Source organism: Gorilla gorilla, chromosome 9, assembly GCF_029281585.2.
Source record: "Gorilla gorilla gorilla isolate KB3781 chromosome 9, NHGRI_mGorGor1-v2.1_pri, whole genome shotgun sequence".
NCBI classification, from domain to species: Eukaryota; Metazoa; Chordata; class Mammalia; order Primates; family Hominidae; genus Gorilla; species Gorilla gorilla.
In genome coordinates, this window is record NC_073233.2 from 79541011 (window position 1) to 79558373 (window position 17363).

The window sequence follows — 17363 nt, forward strand, 5'->3', positions numbered from 1 at the left end:
TGGGAGGCCAAGGAAGGTGGATCATTTGAGGTCAGGAGTTCAAGACCAGCCTGGCTAACATGGTGAAATCCTGTCTAATTTTTGTACTAAGTACAAAAATTAGCCAGACAGTCGTGGCATGGGCCTGCAATCCCAGCTACTCAAGAGGCAGAGAATTGCTTGAGTCTGGGAGGCAGAGGTTGCAGTGAACTGAGATTGCACCACTGCACTCTAGTCTGGGTGACAGAGTGAGACCCTGTCTCAAAAACAAACAAACAAATACCTCACTGCATGGAGCCACTGAGATTTGGGGATTGTTTTTACTGCACCAGAACCCAAATCATCCTGACCACTAGACTCTCCTAACTAGGGTTTCTTACCAAAAGCAAAGGCAGTTTTAAAGTTTGTGACATTTAAACAAAAGAGCAAATACCAATATCTGCCACTTTGTCAGGCTAACAAACCTAAACAAAGCCGACAGCCAGAAATTAAAAGAAACAGATCATTAGGTTGAAAACAGAACTGTCAAAACAGGCAAAATTGACTTTGTTTAGTGACTGCAAAGAACATCAGGCAAGACACAGGTGTGGTCATCATATAATTTATCACATGCTTAATTGCACATGTTTGACTAAGAAAAACACAAAGTATTTAAGCTCATCTGTAGTTCAAAGTGCCTATCTGTGTATTTATCCATTCATCCTGATTTATTTATTGAACAACTCTTTTGTGCCAGGCACTGTGCTGGGTGGTGGTAATGCAGTGATGAAAATGGCAGGCACAGCTCTGCCCTCCAGGAGTTTCTAGGATACAGAGGGAGACAAACAAAAAATAAGTAAATCCATGAAAGAAGTATTGGTGGAAGCTGCCCCCAATATTTCAACATAGGTTCTTTCTGTTTTCCATAAGTGTCAGCCGGCTGAGAAATAAAGGGAGACACTACAAAAAGAGGAATTTTACAGTTGGGCCGCTGGGGGTGACATTACATATCAGTAGGACTGTGATGCCCCCTGAGTCTCAGACCAGCAAGTTCTTAATTAAGGGTTTCAAAAGGGGAGGGGGTGTAAGAACAGGGAGTAGGTACAAAGATCACAGGCTTCAAAGGGCAAAAAGCAGAACTACTACTAAGGGTCTAACAAAGATCACATGCTTCTGAGGGAACAGGGCAAAGGGCAAAAGCAGAACTACTGATAAGGGTCCAGCAAAGATCACAAAGCAAAGGGCAAAAGCAGAACCACTGATAAGGGTCTATGTTTATTGGCACATGTATTGTCTTGATAAACATCTTAAACAACAGAAAACAGAAAACAAGAGAACCAGTCTGACGACAGATTTACCAGGGCGGAGTTTTTCTCCACCCTAGTAAGCCTTTGGATACTGCAGGAGACCAGGGCGTATCTCAGTCCTCATCTCAACCACATAAGACAGACATTCCCAAATCGGCCATTTATAGACCTCCCCCCAGGAGTGCATTGCTTTCCCAGGGTATTAAGATTCTTTGCTAGGAAAAGAATTTAGTGATATCCCTCCTACTTGCACATCCACTTATAGACTCTGCAAGAAAAAACATATGGCTCTTTTTGCCTGACCCTGAAGGCAGTCAGACCTTATGATTGTCCTCCCTTGTTCCCTAAACGCTGTTATTCTCTTCTTTTTCAAGGTGCACTGATTTCATATTGTTGAAACACACATGTTTTAAAATCAATTTGTACAGTTAACACAATTATCACAGTTGTCCTGAGGTGATGTACATCCTTAGCTTATGAATATAACAGGATTAAGAGATTAAAGACAGGCATAAGAAATTATAAAAGTATTATTTGGGAACTGATAAATGTCCATGAAATCTTCACAATTTATGTTCCTCTGCCACAGCTCCAGCCAGTCCCTCCATTTGGGGTCCCTGACTTCCCACAACAAGAAATAATAAGAGGTTAACATGGAGAAGAGCAGGGAACTCCACTTTATAAAGGGGTCAGGAAAGAGCTCTCTGTGGAAGCACCATTTTAGCTGAGACCTAAAGGATGGTTTAATTTGGGGAGGTGCAGAGGAAAATCATTCCAGGCTGAAGCAGCAAGTGCAAAGGCCCTGTTGTGGAAATAGGTTTGAAAGTCCAACAAAACAAAAGGAGGCCAGAGTGGCTGAAATAGAGTAGGCCAAGGGGAGGAGATAGGAGAGGTCTGGAGAGGTGGCAGGAACAGGCAGAAGACTCGGGGTCTTGATTTTATGCTATGTGCCATGGGCAGGAAAGGCAGGGATGAGACTCAATGGACACCTTAAGATCACTGAAGCTGCCAGGTGGGAAATGGATTGCTGAGCATCAAGAGCAGTTGCAGAGGACCAGTTAAGACCAGTTAGGAGGCTGCTGCTGTAGCCCAGCTGGGATAGCAGCACCCTAGGCAAAGATAATGACAGTGAAGATAGAGAGAGTGGACAAGTTGGATAAAGTTTAGAATCACAGGACTTCTGACTGGAGAAGAGGGCAAAAGCAGAGTTAGCACAACACATGAGTTATGACCACCTTGAGCAGCTCAGCAGGGGGTGGTGCCATTTACAGAACAGAGATAGCATGGACAGAGCCCATGGAGAAGGAGGAGGAAAAAGAGAGTTTGGCTTTGGGTTTTTTTTAAGACAGGGTCTCTGGCTCTGTCACCCAGGCTGGAGTGCATTGGTGTGATCATAGCTCTTTGCAGCCTCAAACTCCTGGGCTCAAGTGATCCTCGTGCCTCAGCCTCCCAAGTAGCAGGATTACAGATCCTACAGATGTACTTCTCCATGCCTATTTTTTTTTTTTTTTTTTTTTTTTTTGGTAGATAGGGAGTCTCACTGTGTTTTCCAGGCTGGCTTCAAACTCCTGGCTTCAAGTAATCCTCCCACCTCGGCCTCCCATAGCACTGGGATTACAGCCATCACCTACCACTCCATGCCATGAATTTGGCTTTGGATGTAACAAGATTGAGGTGTTCATGAGTTGACAAGTGGAAAAAACAAGAAAGAAGTTGAGTGTTTAAGACTGCTGTTTGAAGGAGAAGTCTAGCCTCAAGACAAAAGTTCAGAACTCATCAGCTGAAGAATGGCACTGAAAATTATGCAAATGGATGAGCTCAGCTAGCAAACAAGTCCAGAGAGAGCAGAAAGACCAGAGAGAGCAGCACGGGGCCATGCATCTGGCCTAATGCCACCCCACTGCTCCCAATCCCTGTGTTATGCTGGAGAGGGTTCAGCCTCTGGTGAGTTTCACCAAACCCCCACATCTCTTTCTTCTGAGACCGTCTCTAAAATCCCCTCCTCTATACTTAGTGATATGGGATTGTCTTTTTCCCATCCAGCTTAAGCAAAAACTTTTGACTATGAGAGGAATGAGGATGCATTTAGTATCTGTTCTGCATGGCTAATTCCATCAAAGATTTCTCATTATTCATGCCTGGCAGTCTCATTTTCTTCTTTCGCCTCTCAGAGCATAGTCGTAGCCTTAATTAGTGTCCTTTTCACCCTTCTAACACCAGCGATTTTTCCCCCATCTCAGTTCTCAGGAAGTTCTGTTCACACAATTATCTCCTGAATCCTCACCTGGGGATAGAAATTGTTCTCTGTGGCTGTGTCTCCCTCTCTAATTCTCATCAAAAAACACAGTGATCTCTGTGCATCAAATATTAAACTCAAGCTTAACAGATCATGCTTCTGGCTTCTCTCTCTTTCTGGCCTGTGGATTAACAGGTTTGCAGCCTTTGCAGAGACGACACCAAATTCTCAGGAGGCCAGAATTTCCAAGAGTGCTGGTCACTCTTGCTCTCTTTCTCCTGCTCAAAATTCAGCACTAGAGAGTGTTACACCATTGCACCTGCAGAGGAGTTCATCTGACTCTAGGGACTACAGAGGAGAGAGACAGACAAACAGGCATTCAGAAAATGTCTACCACAATGGGGAAGAAAATGAAAGTCAAAACAAATAAGCAATGGTCAAATAAAAAAATCTAGAGAGCAGCTGCAGTGGCTCACACCTGTAATCCCAGCACTTTGGGAGGCCAAGGCAGGTGGATCACTTGAGATCAGGAGTTCAAGACCTGACTGGGCAACATAGTGAAATCACATCTCTACTAAAAATACAAAAATTAGCCAGGTGTGGTGGTGGGCCCTTGAAACCTCAGCATTTTGTGAGGCTGAGGTGGGTGGATCACCTGATGTCAGTAGTTTGAGACCAGCCTGGCCAACATGGTAAAACCCTATTTCTATTAAAAATACAAAAATTAGCCAGGTATGGTGGCAGGTGCCTGTAATCCCAGCTACTTGGGAGGCTGAGGCAGGAAAATTGCTTGAACCCAGGAGGCAGAGGTTGCAGTGAGCAAAGATTGTACCACTGCACTCCAGCCTGGGCAACAGTGAGACTTTGTCTCAAAAAAAAAAAAAAACCTAGAAATGTCCATCCACGCTTAAGAGAATATTCCAGAGCAGGGGTTGGGATACTATGGCCCATGGGCCAAATCTGACTTGACTACACATGTTTTTCTCAATAAAGTTTTATTGAAACACAGCCATGCCCATTTGCTACATATTGTCTATGGCTGCTGGATTAGGCTGTTCTCTCATGCTATAAAGAAATACCTGAGACTGGGTAATGTATAAAGAAAAGAGGTTTAATTGGCTCACAGTTTTGTAGGCTGTACAGGGAGCATGACACTGACATCTGCTGAGCTTCTGTGTAGGCCTCAGGAAACTTACAATCATGGCAGAAGGTGAAGTGGGAGCAAGAGAGTGAGGAGGGAGGTGCTACACACTCGTAAACAACCAGATCTTGCAAGAACTCACTCACTATTGCAAGGACAGGACCAAAGGAATGATGCTAAATCATTCATGAGAAATCTACCCCCATGAACCAATCTCTTCCCACCAGGCCCCACCTCTAACACTGGGTATTACATTGCAACATGAGATTTGGGCAGGGACACATATTCACCCTATATCAGCTGCTTTCATGCTATGGGTGGCAGAGTTGAGTAACTACTACAAGAGACTGTATGGCCCACGAATTCTAAAATATTTACTATCTGATGCTTTCAAGAAAGTTTGCAAAGCCTGCTCTTGAAAAGGAAGGGAAGGAAGAGGAGAAGAGGAAGGCAGGAAGGAGCAGAGAGGGACACGGGGCTGTATTCAAACATCTGTTGTTAAGAAAGAGAAATTCAATTTTTTGGCATGGCCCAAGTTATCAAACTAGGAGCACTCCATTGACGTTTCAGAACAAACACTGTGCTGAATATAAGGATGACCCCATCTGTAATGCCTAACCTTGATTTTATTAACTGTGTTCATAGACTTTCCTTTCTTTTAATCACTTAGCCTTGTTTCTTTTTTTTTTTTTTTTTTTTTGAGACGGAGTCTCGCTCTGTCGCCCAGGCTGGAGTGCAGTGGTGCGATCTCGACTCACTGCAAGCTCCGCCTCCCGAGTTCACGCCATTCTCCTGCCTCAGCCTCCCGCGTAGCTGGGACTACAGGCGCCCGCCACCACGCCCGGCTAATTTTTTGTATTTTTTTTTTTTTAGTAGAGACGGGGTTTCACTGTGTTAGCCAGGATGGTCTCGATCTCCTGACCTCGTGATCCGCCCGCCTCGGCCTCCCAAAGTGCTGGGATTACAGGCATGAGCCACCGCGCCTGGCCTTAGCCTTGTTTCTACCTGAATTGACTTTCTTTTAGCTAAGAAAGCTAGACAGACTTTGTCTTGGCTTTTTCACTGGCAGCCCCTTCCTCAAGGACTTAACTTGTGCAAGCTGACTCTTAGCACATCTAAGAATGCAATTAACTGATAAGATACTGTGGGGCGAGCAATATCCGCAGTTCTCAGGAATTCGTCTGATTGATAACGCCCAAAGCCCTGAGTCTATCATTTTGTAATAGTCTTAAAGCCCTTAGACCTAGAACTGTTTACTTTCCTGTAACAATTTATCCTTTTAACTTCTTTGCCTACTTCTGTAAAATTGTTTTAACTAGACCCCTTTCCCCTTTCTAAACTAAAGTATGAAAGAAAATCTAGCCCCTTCTTCAGGGCCGAGAGAACTTTAAGCATTAACTGTATCTTGGCCACCGGCTAAATAAATAGACTCATAATTCGTCTCAAAGTGTGGTATTTTCTCTAACTCGCTCAGGTACAACATTTGGAGGCCCCAGTGAGAAACGTCACCAGGCGAGAGCAGGGCTTGCTCCGGGCCCCCCCGGAAGGACGGCCGGCTTGTAGTGGGGGCGCCACCTGAAAAAAAATTTTCAGGTCCCCAAAAGGTGACCATCTTCCAGAGGACAGCGGACCGACTACCGTGTGGGTGACCACAAAAATTCCACCTCTGAGTCCTCCACTTCTGACCCCGAGGTCAGGTAGGTCAGATTTGACTTCAGTCCTAGTAAGAGGGAAGCGGCCCTTATGAGGGCGTCCCTCTTTTGACTCTGCCCATTTCTCTAGGACGCTAGAAAGTAGAGCCCTGGTTTACTGTTAGGCACCACTGTATCTCTGTCTAGGAGGGAAGTGGCCCTGACAGGGGCCCTCCCTTGACTCAGTCCACATCCCAGGATGCTGGAGGACTGAGTCCTGGTTTCTGGCAGACCGGTCACTCTCTCTCTCTCTTTTTCTATCTCTCATCTTTCTCTTGTTCAAGTTTCTTGAAGAATCTCCAAGAAAGAAAAAAAAAACACTGTTATAAACTCCGTGTGAATAATGAATGAATGAGGGACGACAAGGGCTTGCGCTTGTCCTCCAGTTTGTAGCTCCACGGCAAAAGCTACAGAGTTCAAGTTGGCCCTCACCTGCGGTTCCGTGGCGACCTCATAAGGCTTAAGGCAGCATCAGGCATAGCTCGATCTGGCCCGGAAGTTTATACCGGCCTGCCAATGCTAAGAGGAGCCCAAGTCCCCTCAGGGGGAGCGGCCAGACAGGCATCTGACTGATCCCATCACAGGAACCCTTCCCCTTGTCTGTCAAAAAAAAAAAGGAAGAAACTGTCATAACTGTTTACATGCCTTAAAGTCAATTGTTTATGTTGATTTTTCTGTTCAGTGTCTATTGTCTTGTTAGTAGTTGTGAAAGTTTTGCATGTCAAGACGTTGATATTGCCCAAGACGTCTAAGTAAAAACTTCTTCAAAGTCCTTCGTGCTGATTTTTTGTCACAGGAGGTTAAATTTCTCATCAATCGTTTAGGCTGGCCACCACAGTCCTGTCTTTTCTGCCAGAAGCAAGTCAAGTGTTGTTACAAGAACAAGTGTGAAAAACATTTGCCTGATTAAGATTTCTAGCACCATGAAAGTTGTAAGTATTCAGATTGTCATACCCCACGTCCAAGTGATTTGACCTCCTCTAAACTAAACCAGTAGTGAGTTCAAAACAGCCACCCTACAGATTTCCTTGCTCACCTCTTTTGTCATTCTGTAAATTTTCCTGTGCCCTGAAATAGAACGTATGCCTGTACTACTTTACTTCGTTGAGATTCTTACTCTGTTCCTCTGTGGCTACTCTCCCATCTTAAAAATGATCTGAGTAGTCCTTTTTGCGTCCTCCCTGAAAGAAAAAGCTAAGTTTAAGCTGTTTGCCTTTAAGTCATAAAGACACGAAAAGTATTTAAAGTACAGATCTAGAAGAAGAAGAACGCCTAGATCAAACTGACCCAGAATATCTCAGGCTGGCTCTAGTCCTCCTCCCTCAATCTTAAAGCTACAGTAATGTAGCAAGTAGCATTAGCTGTTATAGTTTTTCTGCTCTTTCTAGTCATGTTGATTCTGTTCTTTCAACACTCCAGTCCCCCAAGAAATAAGTTTCCCTGTCCATGCTAAGTTTAATATTTATGCTCAAATCTTATTAAATTGCCTTCAAAAAAAATAAGAAACCCTTCCTCCCAGCCTTGTAAAAGTTAAAGCCCTCTCCAATGTGTGCTGCAGAATTTTCCTCTCTGTTTCTCAGAGGATTATAAAGTCCGCCTTAAAACAGGCAAGCTCCAGACACTCTGTAAAATAAAAATGGCCAAAGTTTAAAGTCAAGTGGCCCCCTGAAGGGTCATTGAACCTCACAATTGTTCAAGCTGTGTGGCAGGTTCTTACTGAAACTCCTAGCCACCCTGATCAGTTTCCCTACGTTGATCAATAGCTAAGTTTAGTCAGGTGCCCCCTCCATGGCTCCACTCCTGCGCCATTCATAATTCTAGCTCCAAGGTCCTCCTAAGCCAGACCACGTTTTCACCTCGACCCTCAGCCGTTTCGGCTTTCCCTGAACTGCCTCCCTCTGAAGAAGAGGAGAGTCTCCCTCACCCAGTCCCACCGCCTTACAACCAGCCTGCTCCCTTAAAGTTATCCCATGTCTCCTCGACGACGTCCCCTGTAGGCTCCCCACCCATTGCCTCTCAATCACGACCATGGCAGGAAGAAGTAGCCCCTCTACTACCACTGAGAGAGGCACAAGTCCCTCCAGGTGACGAGCGCTCACCACCCTTCTTAGTTTATGTCCCTTTTTCTACTTCTGACTTATATAATTAGAAAACCCGTAATCCTCCCTTCTCTGAAAATCCCCAGGCTTTGACCTCTCTAATAGAGTCAGAACTCCGGACTTACCCGCCCACCTAAGATGATTGCCAACAGCTCCTTTTAACCCTTTTCACCTCTGAAAAGAAAGAACGTATCCGAAAGAAGCCAAAAAGTACTTCCTCACATCAGCCAATAGACCGGAAGAAGAGGCTAGAGACCTCCATGAGGAGGTCTTTCCCTCTACCCGGCCTAACTGGGACCCAAATTCCTCAAGTAGAAAGAGAGCTTTAGACGATTTTCACCGGTATCTCCTCGCAAGTATTAAAAGAGCCTCTCAGAAACCCATAAACTTGTCTAAGACCACCGAAGTTGTCCAAAGGCCCAATAAGTCACCAAGAAGGTTTTTAGGGCGCCTCCAGGAGGCTTATCGGATTTACACCCCTTTTGACCCGGCAGTTCCCGAAAATAGCCGTGCTCTTAGTTTAGCGTTTGTGGCTCAGGCAGCCCCGGATATTAAAAAGAAACTCCAAAAACTAGAAAGATTTGCTAGAATAAATATCAGTCAGCTTTTAGAAATAGCCCAAAAAGCTTTTGACCATCAAAAGGTTAAAAAACAAAAACAAGCAACACAGGCAGCTGAAAAGGCCACTGATAAAGCATTCAAAAGACAAACAAAAATCTTAGTGGCGGCTATCCAAGAAGTGCAGAATGAAATAGCCCATTAATTTAGCATTAACCGAAGCCCCTGCTTTAGCCCTCCCTAATATCTCTATAAAAGCCAAGGAGTTGCTAAAGAGGTGCTGACTCAGGCTCTAAGACCCTAAAGACGCCCAGTGGCCTATTTATCTAAGAGGCTAGATCCTGTGGCCTCTAGATGGCCAAGTTGTCTGCCAGCCGTAGAGGCTACAGCAAGCCTAGTCCAAGAAGATGATAAGTTAACTCTAAGCCAAAATTTAACCCTTACAGCTCCTCATGCTGTAAAGACCTTATTACGAAGTGCTTCTGGCAAATAGATGTCAAATGCTCGCATCTTGCAGTATCGAAGTTTACTGTTAGATCAGCCTCGTTGGATTTTCTCTCCCACAAAGTGTTTCAATCCAGCTACACTACATCCTGACCCAGACTGCACTACTCCTGCTCATGACTGTCAAGAACTGTTAGAAACTGTCGAAACTGGCCCATCTGATCTTCAAGATGTGCCCCTGGAAAAGGCAGATGCCGCCGTGTTCACAGACAGGAGCAGCTTCCTCAAGCAGTTAGTATGAAAAGCCAGTGCAGTTGTTACCACGGAGACAGATGTGTTGTAAGCTCAAGCTTTACCAGCGAACACCTCAGCACAAAAGGCTGAATTGATCGCCCTCACTCAGGCTCTCTGATAAAGTAAGAATAAACGTATTAACATTTACACTGACAGCAAGTACACCTTTGCTACTGTGCATGTACATAAAGCCATCTACCAGGAAAGCAGGCTACTCACCTCAGCAGGTAGCTGTGATCCACTGCAAAGGACATCAAAAAGAAAACACGGCTGTTGCCCATAGTAACCAGAAAGCTGATTCAGTAGCTCAGGTCACAGCGCAACTTTCAGTCACGCCTCTAAACTTGCTGCCCACAGTCTCCTTTCCACAGCCAGATCTGCCTGACAATCCTGTATACTCAACAACAACAAAAAAAAACTGGCTTCAGATCTCAGAGCCAATAAAAATCAGGAAAGTTAGTAGACTCTTCCTGACTCTAGAATCTTCATATCCTGAACTCTTAAAGAAACTTTAATCAGTCACCTGCAGTCTACCACCCACTTAAAAAGAGCAAAGCTACCTCAGCTCCACGGGAGCCATTTTAAGATACCCCGTCTTCAAAGCCTAACAGATTAAGCAGCTCTCCCGTGCACAACCTGCGCCCACATATATGCCAAACAAAGTCCTAAACCCAGCCCAGGCCACCGTCTCTGAAAAAACTCGCAGAGAAAAAAGTAAGAAATTGACTTTACAGAAGTAAAACCACACCAGGCTAAGTACAAATACCTTCTAGTACTAGTAGACACCTTCTCCAGATAGACTAAGGCATTTGCTACCGAAAATGAAACCACCAACACAGTAGTTAAGTTTTTATGCAATGAAATCATCCCTCAATATAGGTTGCCTGCTGCCATAAAGTCTGATAATAGAACAGCCTTCACCTCGCCTATAGCTCAGTCAGTCAGTAAGGCGTTAAACATTCGATAGAAGCTCCATTGTGCTTCTATTGCCTGGAGCTCTATCAACCCCAGAGCTCCAGGCAAGTAGAACGCATGAACCACACCCTAAAAAACACTCCTACAAAATTAATCTTAAAAACCAGTGTAAATTAAGTAAGTCTCCTTCCTTTAGCCCTACTTAAACTAAGGTGCACCCTTTAGGCTAAGTTCTCACCCTTTGAAATCATGTATAAGAAGGCGCTGCCTATCTTGCTTAAGCTAAGAGATGCCAAATTAGCAGAAATATCACAAACTAATTTATTACAGTACGTATAGTCTCTCCAACTGGTACAAGAGATCATCCTGTCACTTGTTCGAGGAGCCCATCCCAATCCAATTCCTGACCAGACAAAGTCCTGCCATTCATTCCAGCCAAGAGACCTAGTGTTTGTTAAAAATTTCCAAAAAGAAAGACTCACTCCTGCTTAGAAAAGACCTCACACCTTCATCCTCACGACTCCAGCTGCTCTGAAAGTAGACGGCATTCCTGCTTACATTCATCACTCCCGCATCAAAAAGGCCAACAGATCCCAGCTCAAAACATAAGTCCCCAGGCCTAAGTCAGGCCCCTTAAAACTGCACCTAAGTCAGGTGAAGCCATTAGATTAATTCTTTTTATCTACTTCACTTATTTGTTTTTGCCAGTTACGTCCTCTGTGCCTTCCTACTCCTTTCTCCTCACCTCTTTGACAACAGGACGTGTATTTGCAAACACCACTTAGAAGGCCAGTACCTCCAAGGAAGTCTCCTTCGCAGTTGATTTATTTGTACTGTTCCCAAAGCCACCCATACCCACGAAAACAACACAGTCTGCCAGTCCCGGGAGCAGGAAGTGTCGACCTTGCAGCAAGATTCAGATACTCCAAGAGCCAAACTAAATGCAGAAGCTCCAAAAGTGCAGAAAAAAGACTCCAAAATATTGACTTTTACCTCTGTCCTAGAAATCACCCTGACGCTAGCTGTCAAGATGCTTATCAGTTTTTCTTCCCTGGCTAGACATGTGTAACTTTAGCCACCTACTCTAAAAGATCAACCAGATCTTCAACTCTTTCCATAAGTAGTGCTTCTCATCCTAAATTATGTACTAGAAAAATTGTAATCCTCTTACTATAACTGTCCATGACCTTAATTCAACTCAATAGCATCATGGCATGTCATGAAGATTAAGATTTTGTATCCCAGGATTTAATGTTAAGCCTATGTTCACCATCCAAAAAAACCCTAGTCTCATAAAGCCCACCCAAGCCAATCAGGCCTTTAACTGATCTAAGTAACCCTATGTTCCAGAAACACCCTGACAAAGTTGATTTAACTGTTCCTCCACCTTTCTTAGTCATAAAAGATACACCCCAAAAAGTGCAAGAAAATCTAGACAAGCGCCAACAAGAACAAGAAAATAACATCCCCTAGTATCAAAACATGTTCAACTAGAACCCATAGCAAACCACTCTAATTACTAAGTTAGCCGGACCCCCTCCCCATCCTGTTAATAAGTCTAATTTGGGCCTTGTATATTAAATTAGTTTCTTAATTTTGTAAAACAACTCATAGCTTCTGTCAAACTTGTGTATCTGAAGACTCAATATAACCCCTTGTTATAACTGAAGAATCAACGATTTGATTCCCCAAAAACACAAGTGAGGAATGTAATGCCCAACCTTGTTTTTACTAACACTGTTTTTAGACTCTCCCTTTCTTTTAATGACCTAGCCTTGTTTCCACCTGAATTGACTCTCCCTTAGCTAAGAGAGCCAGACAGATTCCATCTTGGCTCTTTCACTGGCAGCCCCTTCCTCAAGGACTTAACTTGTGCAAGCTGACTCCCAGCACATGGAAGAATGCAATTAACTGATAAGATACTGTGGTGAGCAATATCCGCAGTTCCCAGGAATTCATCTGGTTGATAACGCCCAAAGCCCCGCTTCTATCACCTTATAATAGTCTTAAAGGCCCTAGACCTAGAACTGTTTACTTTCCTGTAACAATTTATCTTTTTAACTTTTCTGCCTACTTTACTTATGTAAAATTGTTTTAACTAGACCCCCCTCCTCTTTCTAAACCAAAGTATAAAAGAAAACCTTAACCCCTTCTTCGAAGCCGAGAGAACTTTAAACGCTAGCCATTTCTTAGCCGCCGGCTAAATAAACAGACTCTTAATTCATCTCAAAGTGTAGCGTTTTCTCTAACTCGCTCAAGAACACCACATCCAGCAGGCACGTCATCCACTCTAAAATGCTGTCCTGGGGTAGTGAAGATGATATTGCTGGAAATATCCTTAAATGGCATGTGGATGAGTTCCCCCAGAGGCATACATGTTGAGCTAAATACTTTGCTGATGAAGGGTACAAGTTGAAGGGGTTTTGAAAGGCAGAGTGAGGGTCCTCAGAAGGCTGTTGCTACAGAAAGCCAGGAGGAGAAATTACATGGCCAGATAGAGTGCCATGACCATTGGATAAGGGCTTTCTGTTTGTTTGTTTGTTTTTGAGATGGAGTTTTGCTCTTGTTGCCCAGGCTGGAGTGCAATGGCACGATCTCAGCTCACCGCAACCTACACCTCCCAGGTTCAAGCGATTCTCCTGCCTCAGCCTCCCTAGTAGCTGGGATTACAGGCATGTGCCACCACACCTGTCTAATTTTGTATTTTTAGTAGAGACGGGGTTTCTCCATGTTGATCAGGCTGGTCTTGAACTCCTGACCTCAGGTGATTCGCCCGCCTTGGCCTCCCAAAGTGCTGGGATTACAGGCAGGAGCCACCGCACCCAGCCTGGATGAGGGTCTTTAGCAAAGATGGAAGTTTTGGTACCTTGCAGTTTAATCTCTTCGTTTATGTCCTCCTGAAATCTTCAGTAATAGCACACTTTGTCAATGCTTCTCCCCAGAAGTCCCCCTACTTAGGGGGACTTAAAGGAGACGTGATGTGACAGCCTTTGACTCAAGGGAGTATCATACTAGCTCAAAGAGATCTGGGTACATGCCAGTTGAACCAACTCTTCTGAGGATGTGATAGATCCTGGGAGGCCACTCTGATCCTGCCAACCTTGAGGCCAGATGAGTCTTTGAAAAACATGGTTTGGCTTAACACCAGCACTTAGTCTAACACCCACCATGAACCTTGCTGAAGTGAAGCTACACAAATACCTTTTCAAAAGATCTTTTTTCATTTCAGATCCTTCTTAGAAATTCCTAAGGCTCAATGCTGTGTGGAAGTTTCTAAGAAAGAAAATAGTTTCCGATCTTTGGGATTCCCCTGAGATGGTCCAATCTGCAAAAAGTTCATTGCCATTTCCATCAAGGACACTGAGAACAAGAGTCTTATTCGGATTGGATCCTGGGAATTGAGAAGTTTCAACAGGTGGGAAATGCACCCTCCACAGGCTCACAGCATTGTGGGCTATTTCAGTTACCTATTGCACCTAAAATTAGAAATTTTAAACCACCACAAATCATTATTGCTCATGACCCTGTGAGTTGCACGGGGACTTCCTGTCTGGTTTAACCTGGGCTCATTTGTGTGGCTGCCTGCAGCTGGAGGGCCAGCTGGGCGGAACATCCAGGACAGCCTCACGCATGTGCCTGGCAGTTGGTGCTGACTGTCAGCCGGGGAACCTTGTTTTCCTCCATGTGGCCCCTCGCCCTCCAGAGCCCCTCTCCAAATGGCCCTTTAAGCAGGATAGCCAAGGCTTGCTTGGTGCCAGCATCCAAGAGGGCAAAAATATGGAAACTACTAGAAGGCTCTCAAGGCCTAAGACTATATGCACCCCAAAAATTTGAGGTCTCAGTTAATTCAGAAAGTTTATTTTGCCAAGGTCGAAGGACGCAAGCCTGTGATAGAGCCTCAGGAGGTCCTGACAACATGTGCCTAAAGTGGTAGGGACACAGCTTGGTTTCATACCTTTTAGAGAGACATGAGACATCAATCAATATGTGCAAGATGTACATTGGTCCAGTCTGGAAAGGCGGGACAACTCCAGGTGAAGGTGAAGGTGAGACAACTCGAAGCGGGGAGGGGGCTTCCAGGTCATAGGTAGTTAAGAGACAAATGGTTGCATTCTTTTGAGTTCCTGATTAGCCTCTCCAAATGAGACAATCAGATATACATTTATCTCATTGAACAAAGGGGTGACTTTGAATAGAATGGGAGGCAGGTTTGCCCTAAGCAGTTCCCAGCTTGACCTTTTCTCTTTAGCTTAGTAACTTCTTTTTTTTTTTTTTTTTGGGACAGAGTCTCACTCTGTTGCCCAGGCTGGAGTGCAGTGGTGCGATCTCGGTTCACTGCAACCTCCAACTCCAGGGTTCAAGCAATTTTCCCTGCCTCAGCCTCCCGAGTAGCTGGGATTACAGGCGCCTGCAACCACACCTGGCTAATTTTCATATTTTTTAGTAGAGACGGGGTTTCATCATGTTGGCCAGGCTGGTCTTGAACTCCTGACCTCAGGTGATCTGCCCGCCTCAGCTTCCCAAAGTGCTGGGAACTCCTGACCTCAGGTGATCCGCCTGCCTCAGCTTCCCAAAGTGCTGGGATTACAGGCGTGAGCCACTGAGCCCGGCCTAGCTTAGTGATCTTGGGGCCCCAAGGTTTATTTTCCTTTCAAGGCTAGAAGTTGGTCACCATCACTTTGGCAGCATTCCACTGGCCAAAGCAAGTCATAGGCAGCCCAGATTCATGTAGAGGAATATAAACTCTACCTCTTAAAGGAAAGATTGGTTCAGTTACACTGCACGAGCGTTTGCAGAAAGTTGTACCCATCTTTGGAAACTACCACACACACACACACACACACACACATACCTTTACATGTAACCCTCCCTTGAGGTGCATCTACTTCCAGGCAGAACCTAAACTTGACAGTACTCGACAGAAGAAAAGTAGTGTACTAAATGCCAGTTCTCTTCTTACTCAACTTCAGCCTCATTATAAGCAGATTCTAACACAGTTTATGTGTCTTGAGAAACATTGTAATTAATCTTTGGAATTTAAGAATTTGAATTCACAGCAGTAGCCTGTGCATAGGAAATATACATATGGTAAGTTTTTCCTTTCTGATAAATCGTGCTGAAGGAACCACAATGTAACTTTTTTTTTTGAGAGGGAGTCTCACTCTGTTGCCCAGGCTGGAGGGCAGTGGCGTGATCTCAGCTCACTGCAACCTCCACCTCCCGGGTTCAAGTGATTCTCCTGCCTCAGCCTCCTGAGTAGCTGGGATTATAGGTGCGCAAGACGGGGTTTCACCATGTTGGTCAGGTTGGTCTTGAACTCCTGACCTCTGATCTGCCCACCTCAGCCTCCCAAAGTGCTGGGATTATAGGCGTGAGCCACCGGCTCACGTATACTGTAACTGTATATTGAAAGTTTCTTTTTTTAATAATTAATAGGTTTAACAGAATATATCTCCTAATCTATTCCTTTCACTGCAGACATCTATTGCCTTTTCAGCCTAGCAGCCCTCCCCTGTATGGAGACTCACACTTCCTACTCCAGTCACGTGGCTCTCATGGGGGCTGCCATGTTCTCACGTGACTCCACCCCTCTGGCCTCAGTTGATTTGTCCAGGGATGAACATCTGGCCTAAATTGGCCAATCAGAATTCTTCCCTTGAATATTTTTCCAAACTGGAACCAGACCAAGTTAATCATTCTCTGTGATGACAGGAACTGTGTGTAGTGAGAAATACAGGAGCTTTTGTGGCCACGTATCTCGCCTTATGGAGAAAAGGCTTGAGCAAGAAGAAATTAAGCCAGTATGCAGACAAAGCTAGAGACAGAGATGGAGAGAGAGATCTGATGGTATCTCCATCCAGAGATGGAGAGAGAGATCTTGTTGTAAGCCCCTTGGTATTTATCAATCTAGTCCATGCTTGCTACTGCATACAACCAAGACTTTCACCTGAGAGTTTTTTCAAAGTCAGGCATGGAATATGTCAGAAAAGCCACAGAAGCCAGGTGCAGTGACTCACACCCGTAATCCCAACATGCGGAGGCCAAGGCAGGTGGATCACGAGGTCAGGAGTTCGAGACCAGCCTGACCAACATGGCAAAACGCCGTCTCTACAAAAAATAAAAAAATTAGCGGGACATGGTGGCAGGAGCCTGTAATCCCAGCTACTCAGGAAGCTGAGGCAAGAGAATCGTTTGAACCTGGGAGGCAGATGTTGCAGTGAGCCGAGATCATGCCATTGCAGTCCAGCCTGGGTGACAGAGCAAGACTATATCTCAAAAAAAAAAAAAAAAAAGAAAAGAAAAAAAGAAAAGCCAGAGAGTTGATGCCCTGGGACCAGTCCTCAGCCAGTGACGGATGGGAGCCAGGCTGTAAATGCTTCAATATCTTCGCCCCCTGGATGGAACAACTTTGAAATGTATTCCACATCACCTCCCAGAGGTCCCCAGTGGGGTCAAATCCTAGTTGCCTGGAGTGGTAAGCTGCTTACTGAAGCCCCCTGTGTGACCTCCTGCCTTTTCATGAATCAGTTCCTCATTCCCCTATTGGTGTTCCCTGGAATCATCTCCTAAATAATCCACTTGCAATCCTTTCCCTCTTTCAGGATCTGCTTGGGGTTGGGGTTGGGGAGTGCAGACCAAAACATGATCCCTTTTCCACTCCACACTAGTAAGATGAGTTTCTGTCACTGGCAACCAAGAGTCTGACTATTATCTCCTTCT

At 44.8% G+C, this 17363-nt stretch overlaps 1 long non-coding RNA gene across 1 annotated transcript; it reads right to left on the reverse strand.

Annotated features, from left to right (window-relative positions):
* Positions 1–566: 566 nt before the first annotated feature.
* LOC129525600 (uncharacterized) lies at positions 567–16943 on the reverse strand. The gene is made up of 3 exons (XR_008669999.2): positions 9948–16943; positions 6766–6933; positions 567–782 (listed from the first exon to the last, which is right to left on the reverse strand). It is a non-coding gene; the product is annotated as an uncharacterized lncRNA (long non-coding RNA).
* Between the last annotated feature and the right edge of the window lie 420 nt (positions 16944–17363).